The sequence below is a fragment of the Thunnus maccoyii genome, chromosome 3, assembly GCF_910596095.1.
Source record: "Thunnus maccoyii chromosome 3, fThuMac1.1, whole genome shotgun sequence".
Taxonomy (NCBI): Eukaryota; Metazoa; Chordata; class Actinopteri; order Scombriformes; family Scombridae; genus Thunnus; species Thunnus maccoyii.
Window position 1 is genome coordinate 34,346,687 of NC_056535.1, and position 16,935 is coordinate 34,363,621.

At 40.4% G+C, this 16,935-nt stretch overlaps 1 protein-coding gene across 2 annotated transcripts in view; it reads right to left on the bottom strand.

Annotated features, from left to right (window-relative positions):
- The window catches only part of mmp24 (matrix metallopeptidase 24), a 79,369-nt gene that overhangs the window by 56,590 nt on the left and 5,844 nt on the right, over window positions 1-16,935 (bottom strand). The gene's annotated exons all lie outside the window — the stretch shown is intronic.

Sequence of the window (16,935 nt, forward strand, 5' to 3'; positions counted from 1 at the left end):
CACAGAGAGGGGAGGGAGACGACTATTACAGAGAGGGGAAGGAGACGACCGTCACAGAGAGGGGAGGGAGACCACGTCACAGAGAGGGAGGGAGACGACCATCACAGGCAGGGGAGGGAGACAACCATCACAGACAGGGGAGGGAGACGACCATCACAGAGAGGGGAGGGAGACGACTATTACAGAGAGGGGAGGGAGACGACCATCACAGAGAGGGAGAGGGGATGTTTTCCTACATCCTCCATTTCAGACGGTGCTACTCCTAATCCCTCTCTTTAAGAACAAGTAGAGTAATCACTATCATCCCTTTTTATTTTTACAGTTATCCTCTTTATTACTTCAGGTAACACTGCTTGCTCCTTGTATCACCTGAGCTTATACCACTGTTACTAGAAATGCTCATTTATTGTACTTTGTGTTAAGAGTTGGGCTGGGTGTTGTTTGAAATGTGTTGTGCCAGTATGATACTAAAATAATACTTATTTCAACACCTTAGTTTGAAGAATATCAACACTTTATTTGCTTCTTTTCCTTTAACAAAATGAGCCAAACTTCTCAATGTATAAGTATTTCATGTTGTTTAAATAAAAGGGGAACTCTGATTTTACACCTCAGCGTCTGTTTCCAGGTGATCTAAGTGTAAAAAGTAGTATAAAGCCTTTTGTGTCTCCAGAGGGAGATGTTGGGTGGTGGCTGAAGACTACAAGTCTGAAAAGTAAAAACATCGGTGTGTGTGGAGACACCAGACCTCGGTATCTGCTCCTCATCTACGCTGGAGGCTAGCAGCTCCAGGCTACATTAGCCGCTAATAGCATAACACACCTCAATCTCCACTGTCAGTGGTCGGGTTGCTTTGTGGGTAATGTAGGAGCCAAGTTTGAACAAGGAAGAAGAATGTGTGGAATAAAATAAGATGATATCTGGAGTGACGTGGTAGCTGAATGATTATTGCAGTTGCCACATATCTGCAGCGTCCCTGGTTCGAGTCCAGCAGGGACTTTCTCCCTGTCCTTGCTGCCTGTCGACCTCTCTGCCAATAACTGACTTATACAGACAAAAAAACAGTGCCAATATAAAAAATCTGGCCCCTGTGACTGTTTCTAATATCTATTATATTATTGGATAATTATTACAGGTGTATTAATGTGTAAATAGCATTTTACTGAGATTATTTTAACCATTTTATATTCTGTTGGGCAGTTTTATCTACAACAGTGCATCATAATTATAAAACTCATCATATTAGTAGAGGTATAAAGTAGCATGACATGGAAATACTCAGGTAAAGTAGAAGTACCTCAAATATGTGCTTAAGTACATTGCTTTAGTAAATGTCCTTTTAAATGTACTGAGGTTCAGCGCCCGGCCTCCATCTGAGCAGGATATGAAAGTCTTATTTGATCGTCCCCAGGAGGATCTTTTGTGAGAGGCAACAGAAAAGGGAGCTGAATCACTCTGGACTCTGTGTGCTCTTCCTCCCCGCTTCCTGTTTCTGCAAACATCACGTACAATATTAAGATCCCACAGAAGAAATCAAAAGTCAACACAGACTGCAGTGGTGTTGAACAGCGAGTGATTAATGGATGAAATCACTCTGCGATGTGCCGCCCGTAGAGCTCCACGTCTGCTGATGCGGTTTCATATTTGTAAGGAAAATGAAAAGGAGTCAGCATCGTTTTGTCGGGGAGGATTCCCTCGTTGGCGGAGGGTCGGGGAATGAAGAGACAGATTTGGAGATGTTTGGTAATGAAATTCATTCCCATCTTTTCTGCACTCTGTGTTTTCAACTTGATTAGATGAGCGAGACAAAGCAGGAAGAGATGATGAGGACACAATCTCTGACATGATCAAATTTATCAGCTGGCATAAACTCAGGGTTTCCCTACCTCTTCTTCTGCAGGCGAAAATTATGTTAAACACACAAATGAATGTGAGCGAGCTTCAGTAAAACATGAAGTCAAGAGTGTGTAGGTGCCTACGTAAGGGTGTAATTTCCACTGGGGTTGCATTGGGACATGTCTCCCTCACTTTTACTGTTTCAGGTTGAATTTCTTCCTAAAATCTCTCTGAATATTGGTCTCATGCAAGAACATTTTTGTATTCTTCTCCTAAATCTCTCTGACTTTTTTCTGTGAGGTTTGTCTGTACAAGTGTTCCAAGACTCAACAAACTCTCCTGACAAACATAAATTGCATCCTGATGAATGTCATAACTTCATGAGGTGAATGTTCATGAGATTTCATCATTAACATAATAAACGCCCCTAAATTGCCATAAAGCGAACTGCTCTGCTCTGCTTGTGGGTGAGTTTCATTCAGCCAATATTCTAATAATCCTCTCCGTGAAGCAGTGAGTTAACTATACCACCACCTCTACGTGACAGGGACATTTTTTCAATCCCCCAGAACTTTAATGAGGTTGCAGAGACATAGTTACCCTGAACATAATGTCGTGCCATAGCATATTCCATATGTGAGTCCGTGTAGCAGTTTTGTGCTTAGAAATAGAGATCATCAGAGTTTGTCCAAAATACACCAAACCACAAGGACATTTCTGACTTTATTTTTTACAAAGAGGCAAAAAAAATCCTCTAAGTGTGTAAATATTGTAAATAATTTGATTTACAATACGTATTGATGTAATTGATAAGCTTGACCTGATATCCACACCTGGGTCAAGACTTCAGGTGAAATCTTTCGCATGTTGAATAGAAGTCAAAACGTTGTAATTGTACTCAATAAATCAACTTTTTTTGGGAGCATTTGTATTGTGTCTGCAAGCGCTCTTTTCTTTTGAGATTCTATTCACAAAAATACTCCCAAAGAGTATTCTGTCAGAAATCAGCAAAGCAGAGTCGGTAGTCAGATTAGAGGACCTGAAACAACTAGAAAATATGAATCCAGCTGCCAACAGCGTGTCAGCAGAGAAATAAAGAGGGAATACTTTGACATGAAGTTAGCTGCTAAAAAATGTCTTGTAGTCAGAAAGTTATTTATAATGTAGTATAAAGTCGAGAGGATGTGATATGTAGCACGATAAGCTAGTGAAGCTGTAAACTGAACCGTGTTTCTGCACATGCTCAGTGGCGTCTGCCTTACACAGAACTACTCTCCTGAGACTGAAAACGTGATGCTGTTATTAGTCTTTGGAGCCGTTTCTAAACAAACTAAACTCTTCATGATGAAGGAACATGTCACCCAGTGCAGCAATGTGGCTCATTGACATGTTTTTAATAGTTTCTGGACTACAAGCTTTGATACACACACAATACTTGTTAGTAGATCAGTTCATTATTGGTTCGGATCCAAACATGAGATTTGTTGACAAGAAGAAAAACATAGAAAATCACCAGAAATATCCTTTTACCAACATGCAACGCTCGTGATGTCAACCTCGGTCTCTGATGTCAACGTCCTGTGTTTTGTCCACCATCCAACCGCCATCACCTCCTTACCACTTCTGTGCTGTACATAAATTAAGCGCTTTGTTTGCATGAAACATCTAAATTACATTAACAACTGCTGATAGATTTAAATGTATATAAATTCAGGAAATTATATACAGTACATATTTACTTTACTTCACTCCCCATCCAGAAAACAAACCTTTGTATAAATGTGACAGCTCATGCAAATATACAAACCTCTTTTTCTTGGAATTGGTCCATCAACAAACATCACACACACACTTCATCGTCTTCCATCTACAACTCTCTCTCTCTCTCTGTGTCTCCATCCAGGCAGCAACACAACAACAGCTCCTCGCCGCCAGGGACGCATTTGTCACAAATGTTCAGAAAACCTTTCTCTCACACACTTTCTCACACTCGCGCGGTGCCTACTGTGATTGTTTCTCGTCTGTCAGTTGAATGTGAGCGGCGCGGCTCAGGGGGTATCTGAAGAGATGCCGGCTGAGATTGTAAAAAGCTCGACTGGTGGCTTGATTTCTGGCTTCCTGGCATCTTGCGAAGAGCAGCAGGAGGGAGTGAAGAGCTTTACCCGTCGGTTCCGTGTACCTCGCTGGATTTTGATTTTGATTTGATGAAAACGAAAATACGTGAAGTATATGGAATGAAATTTCCTCTTGAGTGCTGGTAGTTTCAGCATCCAAGCTGTTTTAAAAAAGTACTCTGTCCTTTTTCACTTCCTTTTAAAGTTATGACTTTAATAAAAATAGATTTTAAGGCTGCAGCTGTACATTTATTTTCATTATAGAGTTGTGGAGTGTGAGGAGCTATTTCAGGCACCCTCGGTTCCCATTCATTCCTCCTATCGATGATGTTATATGACTCAAGAGTTTGAGCACTTCTACGGTTTGGATCAACATGAAACTCTCCTGGTTGAATCATCTGTACAAAAGATGAACAACATATCTGGTTCTTTGATAAGACGTCAAAGGTACAAGACTATGGACATAAAGACTTTGAGGTAGAAGTTAACTACAACTCCCAAGGTGCATTTTGGTGAGAAATATCTAATCATAGAGCTTAACACTCACTGTCACAAGCCTGTTAAAGATTACGCTGCTCAGCAACTATGGCGCCATGTTTTGTTCTCAACTTCCGACGATGAAGCGATTTTAAATTTCATGTTTTGTCTGATCAAACGTAGCCTGCTTGGCTCCAGATCCCTGAAACTTTGCCTACATCATAGATTTTTCTTTTAGCAATTCACAGATCTGGTGTTCAGAGAGGTCAGAGACAGATGAACCAATCAGAGCTGAATTTGTAGTCAGAAAAACAGCCACAAAAATGCAGACAGGAGTGGACGAGATCAACACGGGTTGTTTTAACTCAGAGAAACCATCACTATTATGCCGAGGAAATGCTCACATCACCCAGTACTGATTAGTTAACAAAACAAAACAACATAAACATGATGTCAGACTAAATGAACAAGCCGTGACCAAGTTACAAACCATAAGATGATGATATAAAAGCAAAAAATCCTCACATTCACAAAGTTCCTTAAATCATTATTCAAGGTAAAAGCAGTTCCACAAACTCACACTAGAGATACCGAGCTGAAGAAGTTTTCATGTTTCGGGGTGAAAAAACTAAAAGTAGAAGTTGAGCAGCGACTGCAGGAACGCTGACGATGAACCGCAGTAACAGTAACGGAGTAACTAACACAGTAAAGGTTGAGGGTTCAGCTCCCACCAGGACAACGCAAAGCTTCAAACGTATGCAGCCGTGTTGCTGTGAGGCACTCTGGATAAAAAAGCATCTGCCAAATAGCATACAGTCGCTGTCGGGTGAAAGATCCTCTGTCTCCGAAATGTCAAACTTTTCAGAAACCAAAAATAACAGCCCTGGTTTTAGCTTGTTTGTCCAGAGGGTTTTAAGACTTTTTTTATAAACCCAGACGTCTGCAGAGAGAGAATCTTCTGTCAAACTGAAACAAAACATTACAAAATATGTCAGATGTACGCTGTTTTTTTGAGCAATATGATTTTGTTTTTTATCTTCATTTTCTTTATTTTTCCTATAAAGCTCATTGTGTTTTCTGCTGGGGATGAAATGTGCTACAAACAGTAAACAAAGCTTTCTTTGCCTTGTTTACGGCGACATTCAGGTGTGATTTGATCAGCTGATCAGCAGACAGTGAAATAAGTCTTCTGTGCTGCACTGTTGCACACTGTAGGTTATCACTCGATGTACATGTTTGATGTATTTTTTATGTTTTATGTACCTGAGTCTGTGTGAGTTGAAGGTATAAACCAGAATCTTTATCAAAAATGTGTCCTGCAAGTGTAAGAATGTGAAGGTTTGCACTTCCAGGCCTCCTCCTCCTCCTCTTCTTCTTCATCCATCTGTCAAATCTCCATCGATCTGTTGATAGATCTGTTCATCCATCTGTCCATCACACCACACTTGATGTGATGCAGTAAAGATCTCTAGAGTTCTGCATGTTGTTTACAGATCGTCACTTAAACAGCGAGGTAGTAGTTATTATGTTTATTTTACATGTATTTCATGAAAATCTGTAATCTGCAGCTTTTTCTTTATGTTTATGTGGGTTCATTGATTTAGTTTTTATTTGTACATCCAGTCCAGACAGTCGATATCTGGACTAGTTTTTGTTCTTCAGGCTTCAGCACATTTAATGTGAAATAAAATACTACATTAAAGTGCCAAGTCTCAGCTTTATTACATCAATATAGAAAGAACTGTGTGGGAGAGTTTAACACTAACACGCTTTTAACACTAGTGCCCGAAGTTTAAACATAATTCAACACTTGGCTGTTAAATGTTTTCTTGTGTGAAAAAAAAAGGAACAGCTCATGACGCAAAGCATCTTCAACCTCATTTGTCAAACACGGTGGTGCTTCTGTTACGGCCGGGGCAGGATATATATATATATATACTGTATATAAAAGTAAAACGCTGCCATGAATGGTTTTTATTTATCAATTAACTTCATGCAAAGTTCAGTGAGCAGAATAAAAACCTAAATGAAATCAATATTTCTTTGCTTTTAAAGCGGCAGCGGTTCTCCTCGGTTCACTTTAACACATGACTCTAGCTGGACGCCTGGGGTCGTTGTCATGTCATGAATATATTTGGGATCTATCAGACACGTCCCTGATGGTATCGCATAATGGATAAAAATCTAAACATTTAAAGTAAACCTAAAACTTTTGCCCAGTACTGTATATAAATACAAAAAAAGTAGAAGAGTGGAATTTATGGCTTGTTGTTGCATTTGATTGCATTAAATTGCACAGGTGTTCCTAATAAAGTGAGCGTTTATACACACACACACACACACACACACACACATATATATATATATATATATATATATATACACATATATATAATGTACACACTTTCCAGTTGAACATATACTTTATTCCATACTTTATTTTATTTTACTCCATAGCAGCGATATATCAGTTTTAAACCAATATCAGCTGCAAACCTGTCTTTGGTGAAATAACTATAAGTGTGTGAGTGTGTGTGTGTGTGTGTATGTGTGTCAGTGGCCGTAACATCATCTATATCTGGGCAGTCATTGATCGGTGTGTCTTCCAGCACGTGGCCGAGGACCTTTGTGGTGCTTTTCTGTGTGTGTGTGTGTGTGTGTGTGTGTGTGTGTGTGTGTGTGTGTGTGATGTGTGTGTGTGTTATATGACACCACAGACATGAGGTCATAGCTACAAGCTCATCAGTCTCACCTGGGCGAGTTTCAAAAGGGTTTCACATTACATAAACCTGTGTGTGTGTGTGTGTGTGTGTGTGTGTGTGTGTGTGTGTGTGTGTGTGTGTGTGTGTGTCTTGAGTATTTGAGCTGATTCAACTGCATTTATTCGAAGTCTCTTAGAAACTGAAGGCCTAAATTGTGAGTGGCTGTGAGTATGTTTGTCGCTTGCATCAGAAACAGCAGGTTTCATATCATTTTTTTCTCTGAATGTTGCTATTTGATGATTATTTTTTGATTACTGTAAGACAGACCTTATAATTATGAACCCATCCTTTAAGATCTGGCAGGCTTTACACTTCGGTTAAACAATTTCATAACGCAACATTTCCCCTAACCTTCATGTCTCTGACGCAGAAGCAACATGCAAACTCCACAGAAACACAGTCGGACCAGTTCGTCGCTCTCTCAGAGCTTGAAGTTGAGACTTTCTTGCTGTAAATGTGTATTTTGTATTTTTATTAGTGAGTTAATGTTCTTGGAGAAGACATATCCTATTGCAGTTAAAAAAAAAAACAATTACTTTATGATCAGTGATGAACATTATGGTGCTACAGCAGGATGATCTGTACTAGCTGCAGGCACATAGTATAATTAAATTTACATCTCGGTGTGAAATTGTTTCCTCTTCCTGTGCGACTACAGCAATCAAACGTAATCCATGCTCTGGGTCCTCCTGCGCAGCACCCGGGGAGCTTATAGAGAGGCAAGATGTTTTTTCTCATAACAGACAGAGCGTTGCCTCATATTCATTTTTAATTAGAACTGTACTTGCATTTCCGTCCTGCTCGGTATCTCGTGTTATGAAGCTCCACTGCGCTGCTGGACTCTCGTCTAGAGCTTCAGCTACATACGCTGGAAAGAACGCAGTGTGTATTTGTTTCTGTTAAAAGTGATCTGATTGATCTTTCTCCTGTTGTATGTTTCTCCATAATGGTCTTTCCATTAAGATCTTGCTGTTTTTGTGCTGTTTGTGCTCATGATTATATCAAAACATGAGCATTTAACACTGTGAGCCCTATTTTAATGATCTAAAACGCGCGGTCAGAAGTGCATTGAGGGTGTGTCCAAATCCACTTTTGCTATTTTAATGGTGGAAAAAATGGTCGATGTGCCAGGCGCATGGTTCAAAGGGTTAGTCTCTTATTTAATCGTGGGTGTGTTTTCGGCGTAACATGCAATAAACCAATCAGAGTGTCTTCTCCCATTCCCTTTAAGAGCCAGGTGCGCTTGCACCTTGGCGGATTGTTATTACGATGGCGCATTTGCCAGAAGAGACGCTTCTCTGCAGAGGCAACGGATCTGCTCGTGCGCAAAGTGAAAGCGCACGATCCTTAACGAGCTGCTCCTGGACCCTCCTGTGGCTCCAGACCACCAGTTTAAGATCCTGTTCGTTAATTTGTTGCGATTTGTTCATTTGTTTTTTGAAAAGGTTTATTTTCTAATTACAGCTTTAGTTTCATTAAAATCGTTTTGTTCAGTCATGCAGTAACAGGTCAAATCAGCAGGGTTTTAATTGTTGAAAGTATGGAAACTTGATCACTGTAATCTCAAAAATGTTAAAGCATATTTGTTAAATATTGTTCGAAAATTAATTTTAATCATGTAAAGACTCATCAACACAGTTCTCAGGACTTGATGAGCTCTCCAAGGTGCTGATCCTGCTGCTGGCAGCAGCTAGAAGCTGTGCAGATTCATTTCCTTCTTTAGTTGAATCATTGTTTTCATTTATTTCCTCATGTCATCATGTATTGATGCAGCAGGAAAGTCAATCTGTGTTTGATCCGTTGTTGTCCGTCTGTTTAAATACCGACGTGTTTTGCCACGATTTGGTCAAATAATTAAGCAATTTTATCCGTCATTACTGCGATTAGTTAATTCTGATAAATATTATAACTAAGCTTTATGACATGTATTTTTTTAAATATATTAATATACACAATAATAATCTTTAACATTGTAATCCGTTTATTTGTAATCTTTTGCATGTCTGTGTGCTGCTGTGTCCTGTGTGGCCTCATATTACTGTCCTGATAATGTTCCTTGAAATAACAGTGACACACTGCGCCACTGCCCTCAGACCAGGTTTTTGTTGGTCAACAGCTCAGTCGCTCTCTGCTGCCTCAAGATAGCAATGCACCAACAATGCGCCTGACCACACCTCACTTTAAGACCAACACACCCATGGGTGCTAAGATGGGCGCAAGTCCAATTGCTATTTAAAAAATGTGGGTACTGGACAGGAAAATGACAACTGTGTTGATCTTAAACTAACAAAGACACTCGGGTTGCGCTTGGCGCCGCTTTGCGCCAGGTGTAAGAAAGGCCCTGTATGTCTTCTGTTTGTCCCAGAGAAAATCTCAGTTTGTTTATCATTTCTGATTCTGACACAAATCTAAATGAAACATTATATACAATATAAAGACATAAATTGAACCTTGAAGTAGAAAATTTGGGTGTTGGCAGCTCCAACGAGACGTAACTGAATCATGTTGACACAACACTGACTCAGCTGTGATCAGGCTCAGAGTCTTTGCATCTTTGTGGCACACGTGCATACGTGCAGTTAAGGTTTTTTTTTCTTTCAAACTTGTTTTGGGACCAACTGGCAGGGTCACGTCAACCAGCTGTGGCTGCAGCTAAAAACATACAAAACTAAAAACGACACAGAGTCAGCTGATGTCGACCAAACTGTCAGTTATGATTTCTTTAAAACAAGAGAACTCAAGTCTAACGGGTCCACTTAATTAATATCCAACTCATCAAAGGTGCAGTCAGGGTGCTTTACATGATGATGATATTCCAGTAGAATAACTGTACATGAACAGCATTTCTGCATTAATGGGAGACGTGACACCTTCGTTGTGTAACTGAGTCCTTGTGTAAGAGCTCATTAGTGAGTTATTCACCGTGTTCACCGCTGAAAATGTTATTATTCATCTGGAGTCTTGATTTGACGACTTCAACCGAATCAGTTTTGTGGATCTTCTTTGTGTTTTTTTTTCAAGGCAGACATGTTTGTTGTTGCAGTGGCGTTTTGCGTTCCCGCTCTTCATTAGAGACACTGTAACAGTCTCGTACTTCCTTCAGTGAAAATGAACACTTATTACTCCACTTATTCACTCATATTTGACTCTGACCTCTGTTTTGAGAATCAAGTCAAAAATGTTGTGAAGTTGTGTTTCTACCGGTTGAAGATCATCTCTAAAATCAGGTCATTTTTATCTTTTGCTGATCTGATTCAAAAAACTATACATGCTTTTATATATTCTCCACTCGACTATTGCAACGCACTTTATTCAGGTATCAGCCGGGGCTCCCTTCACCGTCTCCAGCTGGTCCAAAACGCTGCTGCTCGTCTCATCACTGGGACAAAAAGGTATGAGCACACTGGCTCCCAGTTAGCCTTCGTATTGATTTATTACTTACCTTTAAGGCATTAAACAGCCTTGCTCCCAGTTACATATCTACTGAACTGGTATGTGCCCCCTCGACCTTTAAGATCCACAGATGGAGCCCTGTTGGTCATTCCCACGTCACAGCGGGAACTCCAGACACACTTGGTCTCTAACTTCTTTTAAAACTCGTCTTAAAACTTTTTTTCTTGTGAAAGCTTTTGGAAATGTTTGATATGTTTTAATTACTGTTTTTACACCTGTTAATTGTGTTATTTTATCTTATTTTTTATCATTATTTTACTCCTGTGCATTCTATTGTCCTATTATTACTATTATTGTGCATCTTCTATTGTTACTATGTACTTCTGCCTTTAACTCTTTGTTCCTCTTTGCTTATTTTATCTGCCTTGTTGGTTTTATTTTCCTTTGTAAAGCACTTTGTAACATTGTTAAGAAACGCATGTTTTTCACTGTCAAACTCCTTTTTGTATCAGCTAGTTTTGAAGACATTTTTTCTTTATCAACCAGAGCGACTCTTCAGTGGTCTGGCTCAGGTTGCAGTGAAATTTTGTTCCTGGTTCAGATAAAATTGTTATTTTGACTGGAGTCCACCTACTGAGTGCGTACGCTTTACAACAAAGGAAAAGAATGAAGAAAAACAGTTTCAGGTTGTGATTTGTCTCGACAACTGTTACAGCCTCAATTTAACACTTCAATTTTGCCAAGTGCAGGTTTAAAGGTGACTGGAGGAGAACAAACAGCCTTTTGGGGGAGAAAAAATGCATATGAACACATTTTGTGCATTATATGTTGAAATATTAAAAGACATAATGCATAAAATTTATACATAAAATTAATTGCATGTAATTTGGTTTAATCCTGTTAGATTAGGTTTGCAAAAGGAATGACTCACATCACAGAGACATGAGAACACACAGGCTGCAGGCATAGAGAGTACATGCAAACACAGTGGGAGGCAGAGAGAGAGAGAGAGAGAGAGAGAGAGAGAGAGAGGGAGACAACTCCACAACTCCATCTATATGGATTGAAAGAATGACATCACCCCTTCAGCACCCTGCTACGAGTTTATACAGTCAGTGTGTTTATATGAACTTAAATAAGCAGGTTACCAGATAATCAGAGAAAGCGTTTACATGCTCTGTAGTAACCCGGTGACTGTAAAACTGTGTACACATGCAGCAGATCAGGAACCAGATAACTCCTTATTTTGGACCCATGACTTACTGATTTTAACTGTCCTGACTTTTTTTACTTTTATTAATCTTCGTGTGTTTTGCTGTGTGTGTGTGTGTGTGTAGTAGTGTGTGTGTACTGTGTGTAGGAGTAGACAGTAGCAGCACTTTTCCTCACAGTGTGGATGTGTGTAAATTTAAAGGTTAAAGCCAAACAACCAGACATCACTCTACTGTGGCCTCCATTTTTTCACCTTTTTTTTTTTACCAACTGCACGATTAATCCATCGATCGTGAAAATAATGACTCGTTGCAGCCCTGGTTATGAATTTATATTATAGAAGTTTTTTTAAAAAAGCGTGTAAATTGTTTAAAAGGTTGAGTTCAGCTGAGCTCAACATCCACACATCACTGCCTGTAAGTACTTTAAAGAGTTTTTCAAGTAGTTTGTCCCTGACTCGCTGCTTACAAACGGCACAAAAGCCTCATCAAATGCGCAGTGACAACTCCTCTTGTTTACAGCTGCAGCTTGCGCTGAGCGTGCGGTAAAGTGTGTGTGTGTGTGTGTGTGTGTGTGTGTGTGGGTGTGTGAGAAAGACAATGAGTGAAGAGGAGGGAAGTGAAGAAACAAAACAAAACTCGGAGACTCAGACAAAGAGGGAGACAGAGAGGAAGGGTCGTAAAAACAATGAGGCTGTCGCTCAAAAAGCCAAAATGTTCTGAACGCGCGGCGGGCAGCGATCGCAAAAATAGACATGAATATGAAACCTTCATATGTGCGTGCTTCACTGCGAGGAAGGCAAATCAGGACAAAGACCTAAGACTACTAGTAACAGCCATGAATTCACACCCGCCTACACGGCGTACATGCACACACGCAGCTCTGATAAATGCAGCATTGCAGGCTCATTTAGCCCATTTCTCGGGTGTAATGTAGTCTTTACAACACCCCAGAGACCAGCCCTTCTCCCCGAGCTGCTCTCCTCTCATGAGGCGGGAGAAAAAAAACAGACAGTAAGAGGTTTGGAAAAACACTTTCATCTTATAAAACCATCAACTTCACTGCCTGCCCTGTCACGTATCATCATCATCATCATCATCATCACATATTCATCACCACCCTGACTGTTTTTTTTTTTTTTTTTTACTGTCATCAACAAACCTGTCATCGTTCCTGCCATTACAGCCTTCAACATCACCATCACCATCATCATCATCATCATCGCCGTCACCACGGTCCGTCAGAGTCTGATGCTCCTCGGGTCCCGGTCCCTATCCGTTTGGTAACTTTTCTATCGGACTCGGACCAGAGACGGACATTTTTCGACATCCCTGTGATAATCACTTATATATAGATGCCCTTTGAGATTTGCAGTCAGATAATCTGGTTCATGTCCCAGGAACCTCATTACTGTTAATGTGCAGCCTCAGAATCGCCTGAAGCCTGATCTTTCAGCTCTTCCCGCTCTAAGGTCGACTACTTCTGGGTCTTCTTCACTCTAATTTAAATGATTTAAATGATCCACAGGTTTTTCAGACTGCATAAAAACTTTACTAAGTCATAACAAATATGATCACTTAAGTATCCTATTATCTCAAACTTGGCTGAAAAAAGACGTAAATCAAACTGTTACTTTTAGCGGTTTTAATATTTGCAGAGCAGACAGAGCTGGTAAAGGAGGAGCTCTGGGAATATATGTAAAATCATCTCTCTCTGCACTTGAGCTGACTTCAGTCTCGATACCTAAATATTTTGAATTAATTTCCTTGAAAACTGATCTGGGGTATAATAATGCAGTTATAGTATTTGATGTCTACAGACCTCCTTCTGCTTCTTCAGAAGTCAAAGAGAAATTGGGTGAATTAGTTGCACCATTGATTGATCATGAGGTGATTATCCTCAATTTAGACCAGCGTACCTAAAGAACTTTTTTACAATCTTAATTTTACACAGCTTATTTCACATCCAACTCGCCCCAACCTGAAGGATTCCTCCCAGTCAAGCTTAATGGATTTAATGGTAACAAACCAGAGAAACATCCTTCCTGCTGTGTTTTTGACCTCGGTGTCAGTGACCGTTGCCTGATTGTTTGCATTAGAGATGTGAAACAGAGGAAAACTAATTCACACATAGTGACCAGGCTTTTCTACATCACCTTTACTGATCCTGAACTAGCTTTAAGTGATTTTAACAACGGTTTTAACTCAGTTTTAGACGAGCATCCACCTTTTAAAAAGACAAGAACCGACTGTAGCTCCACTCCCTGGTTCACTGTTGGGCTTTCTAACTTATTTTATTCCAGAAACAAAGCTCGGGCTCCAGCTAGATGCACCAAAGACTCCTCTTATAACCCCAGTAAATTCTGGAAAATAGTCAAATCTACCTCTAACAATTCCAGCACTTCTCGACCTGCCGATGTTGTTAATGGCCTTACTCAGATAACTGATAGCCATGAAATTTATGCTGATTTTAACAATCATTTTGCTGCATCTTGTCAGTTATTTGACAGTCGTAGTGTTGGTCCTAGTTGTTGTGCGGAAGACCACAGGTCATCCTTCCTTAATGCTACTACTGAGGTAAACCACTCCTTCAGCGAATCTCCTGTCTCCAACAGGATTGAACGCTTTATGCAATACTGATGCGTGAGAATCAACAGGTGATGACGAACTGGAACCATTTGCTTTGAAATTCTCAGCACGGCTTCTTTTCTGAGTATATAACTCATATTTTCAATCTTAGCTTTACTTCTTGCATCATTCCTCCAGTTTGGATGACTGCCTGTGTTCTTCCTCTCTATAAAGGTGGTAGCAAATCTGAATTAAATAATTATCTCAAAACTTTCTTGTCTTGCAAAAATACTTGAGTCACTTGTTAGTGAACAGTTGAAATCATTTTTATCCACATGAGCATAGCACTGTTTCTGCTACTTCTTTAGTTATTAAAAATATAGTCTCAGCATTAGACAACAAAAAACACTGTGCTGCCCTTTTTATTGATTTAACGAAAGCTACTGTCACAGTTAACCACTCGCTGCTTTTACAATGACTTTCTTCTCCCCCCCCAAACACAGTGGTACATCCTGTCAGCCGAAGTGTTTCCTATCTGTGCAGCCGAACATAGTAGTTCCTCGACAGACTATTTCACCCCGACGGTCGCGGTATTTTCTCCGCAGGCTCTAATCGGAGCACCGAGCCCCGGTTTGATTCAGGTTAAAGCCTGCGGATGAAGCATCGGGACCGTCGGGGTGAAACAGTCCGTCGAGGGAAGCACAGTCAGGCGGCGGCGGAGGCAACATATCGGCCTCTCATAATCGATGCTGATATTTCATTGTAGAGCTTTTATCAGCCGATACCGATGACATGCCGATAATATCGTGCATCCCTACTCTTCATTGTAAAGTTGTAACTTCCATCTATACGCAGATGATGTGGTTCTTTATTCCTGTGCAGATTCTGTTCATGCTGCCACTCAAAATCTACAGCTATCACTGAAACTTCTTCAAAAACACTTGAAACTGGTCCTAAACTGTGCAAAGAAAAAAAAATGGATGTTGCTTTCGAATGACAGAAATACTGACTATGTTAGTTTTGAAATTTGTACTGTTACACCATAATAGAGAAAATATGAGATACATCATTGCATAATATATCAAAAACTGGCCAACCTGCTCTATCAGTGAGGAGGGATCAGCATTTGTTTTTATTGATTTATAAAGCTATTTTACAAAAGCTGCAGTGCAGCAGTGAGTCTCACCGCTGCACTGAGTGACAAGTTCCTTCATCATGAAGAGTTTGGTCACGTTAGTTTGTTTAGAAACGGCTCCAAAGACATAAAGTCTAATAATAAGGCATTAATTGTTAGTTGCAGCCCTAAATATCACTCTACTCGCTCTTCTTTAAAGCCACGGTGACATTTAAAAATGCCTTTTTTTCTCTCTCAGTCTGTTTGTGATCTATAAACACTGTCATCCTTTGTTTATCAACCAGCCAATTAATTAATCAATCAAACAGCATTAGGATAATCACTAACACTGTTTAACTGTCAGCACAAAAAGACAATTCATCAGCTACAACCCACACAACAGTTGTCTATACCTGCCAGCCAAAAATATTCTTTCCAAAACACAGAAACTGTTGTAGGTTTTGACCGCAGAAATTTGACCTGTTGCGTAAACATGCAAACAGACAAAGGAGCATGGGCCAGTGAGTCAGACAAAGACTTGAAAGCCTTCTTCTCTCTTTTCTCTCTCTATCTGCTCATCTGCTAACAAAACCGACCATCTGTGTGTTCACTGCGCCAGCCTCACTCCAAAGCTGTACCTTCCTTCTGTGATTATAGGCTGAGAAAGCAAAGCTGTGTGTTTCTGTGTCACTGCAACAACCTGAAGTGCATCTCATGCTGAGGTCGGTGATCAGACATACAGTATAATGTTTCATGTGTCACTGTGCTGTTGATGGATGCTCACACCTCTTCCTAACGTACAGCGAGTGAGCGAACTGTAGTGGATGCAGCGTGAAAAATTACTACGAGTGATGTCACAGCGCTGAGTGTGAGTGTGGAGGACCGGATGGAGCGGAGGGACAGAGCCGCTGCTCGCTAACAGAGTGGCGTCAAGGGCAAAGCCGGAGGCAAACCTGTTCTGATCCGGAGCCGTTACCGGTGGGAGGAGAGCTCAGTTTGTTTTTTAAACTTTTGGGATTAAAAAGTGGATTTATCTTCACTCTCGCTCTTTCTTCGTCCATGTTGACTGCTGACGGGAGGGAAAACAGAAATGTCACGGACGTCAGCGTCGATTTTGACCAATGAAAACAGGGTTAGGTGCGCGAAACTTTGCAAAAGAGCCGGGGAGAGTGACACATCGCTCAGCCGACGCAGGTTAAGACATCTTCATTAGGAACTACTGAAACAATCTGATGTTCGCTCGCTCGCTTGTTCACATCCAGTTAGGAATCGTGTGTCAGAGCTTGCCAAAAGAAAATAAACAGAAAGTAAAACAAAGACAATATTTCAGTTAAGTTTCAGTCAGGGTTCAGGACAGCACTGAGACAGCCTCTCACTAAAGCTGTCAGCCATCTCAGGATCAGCACTGATGCCAACAAGATCTCTGTTCCAGTTCTACTAGATATAAGTGCTGCTTTGAT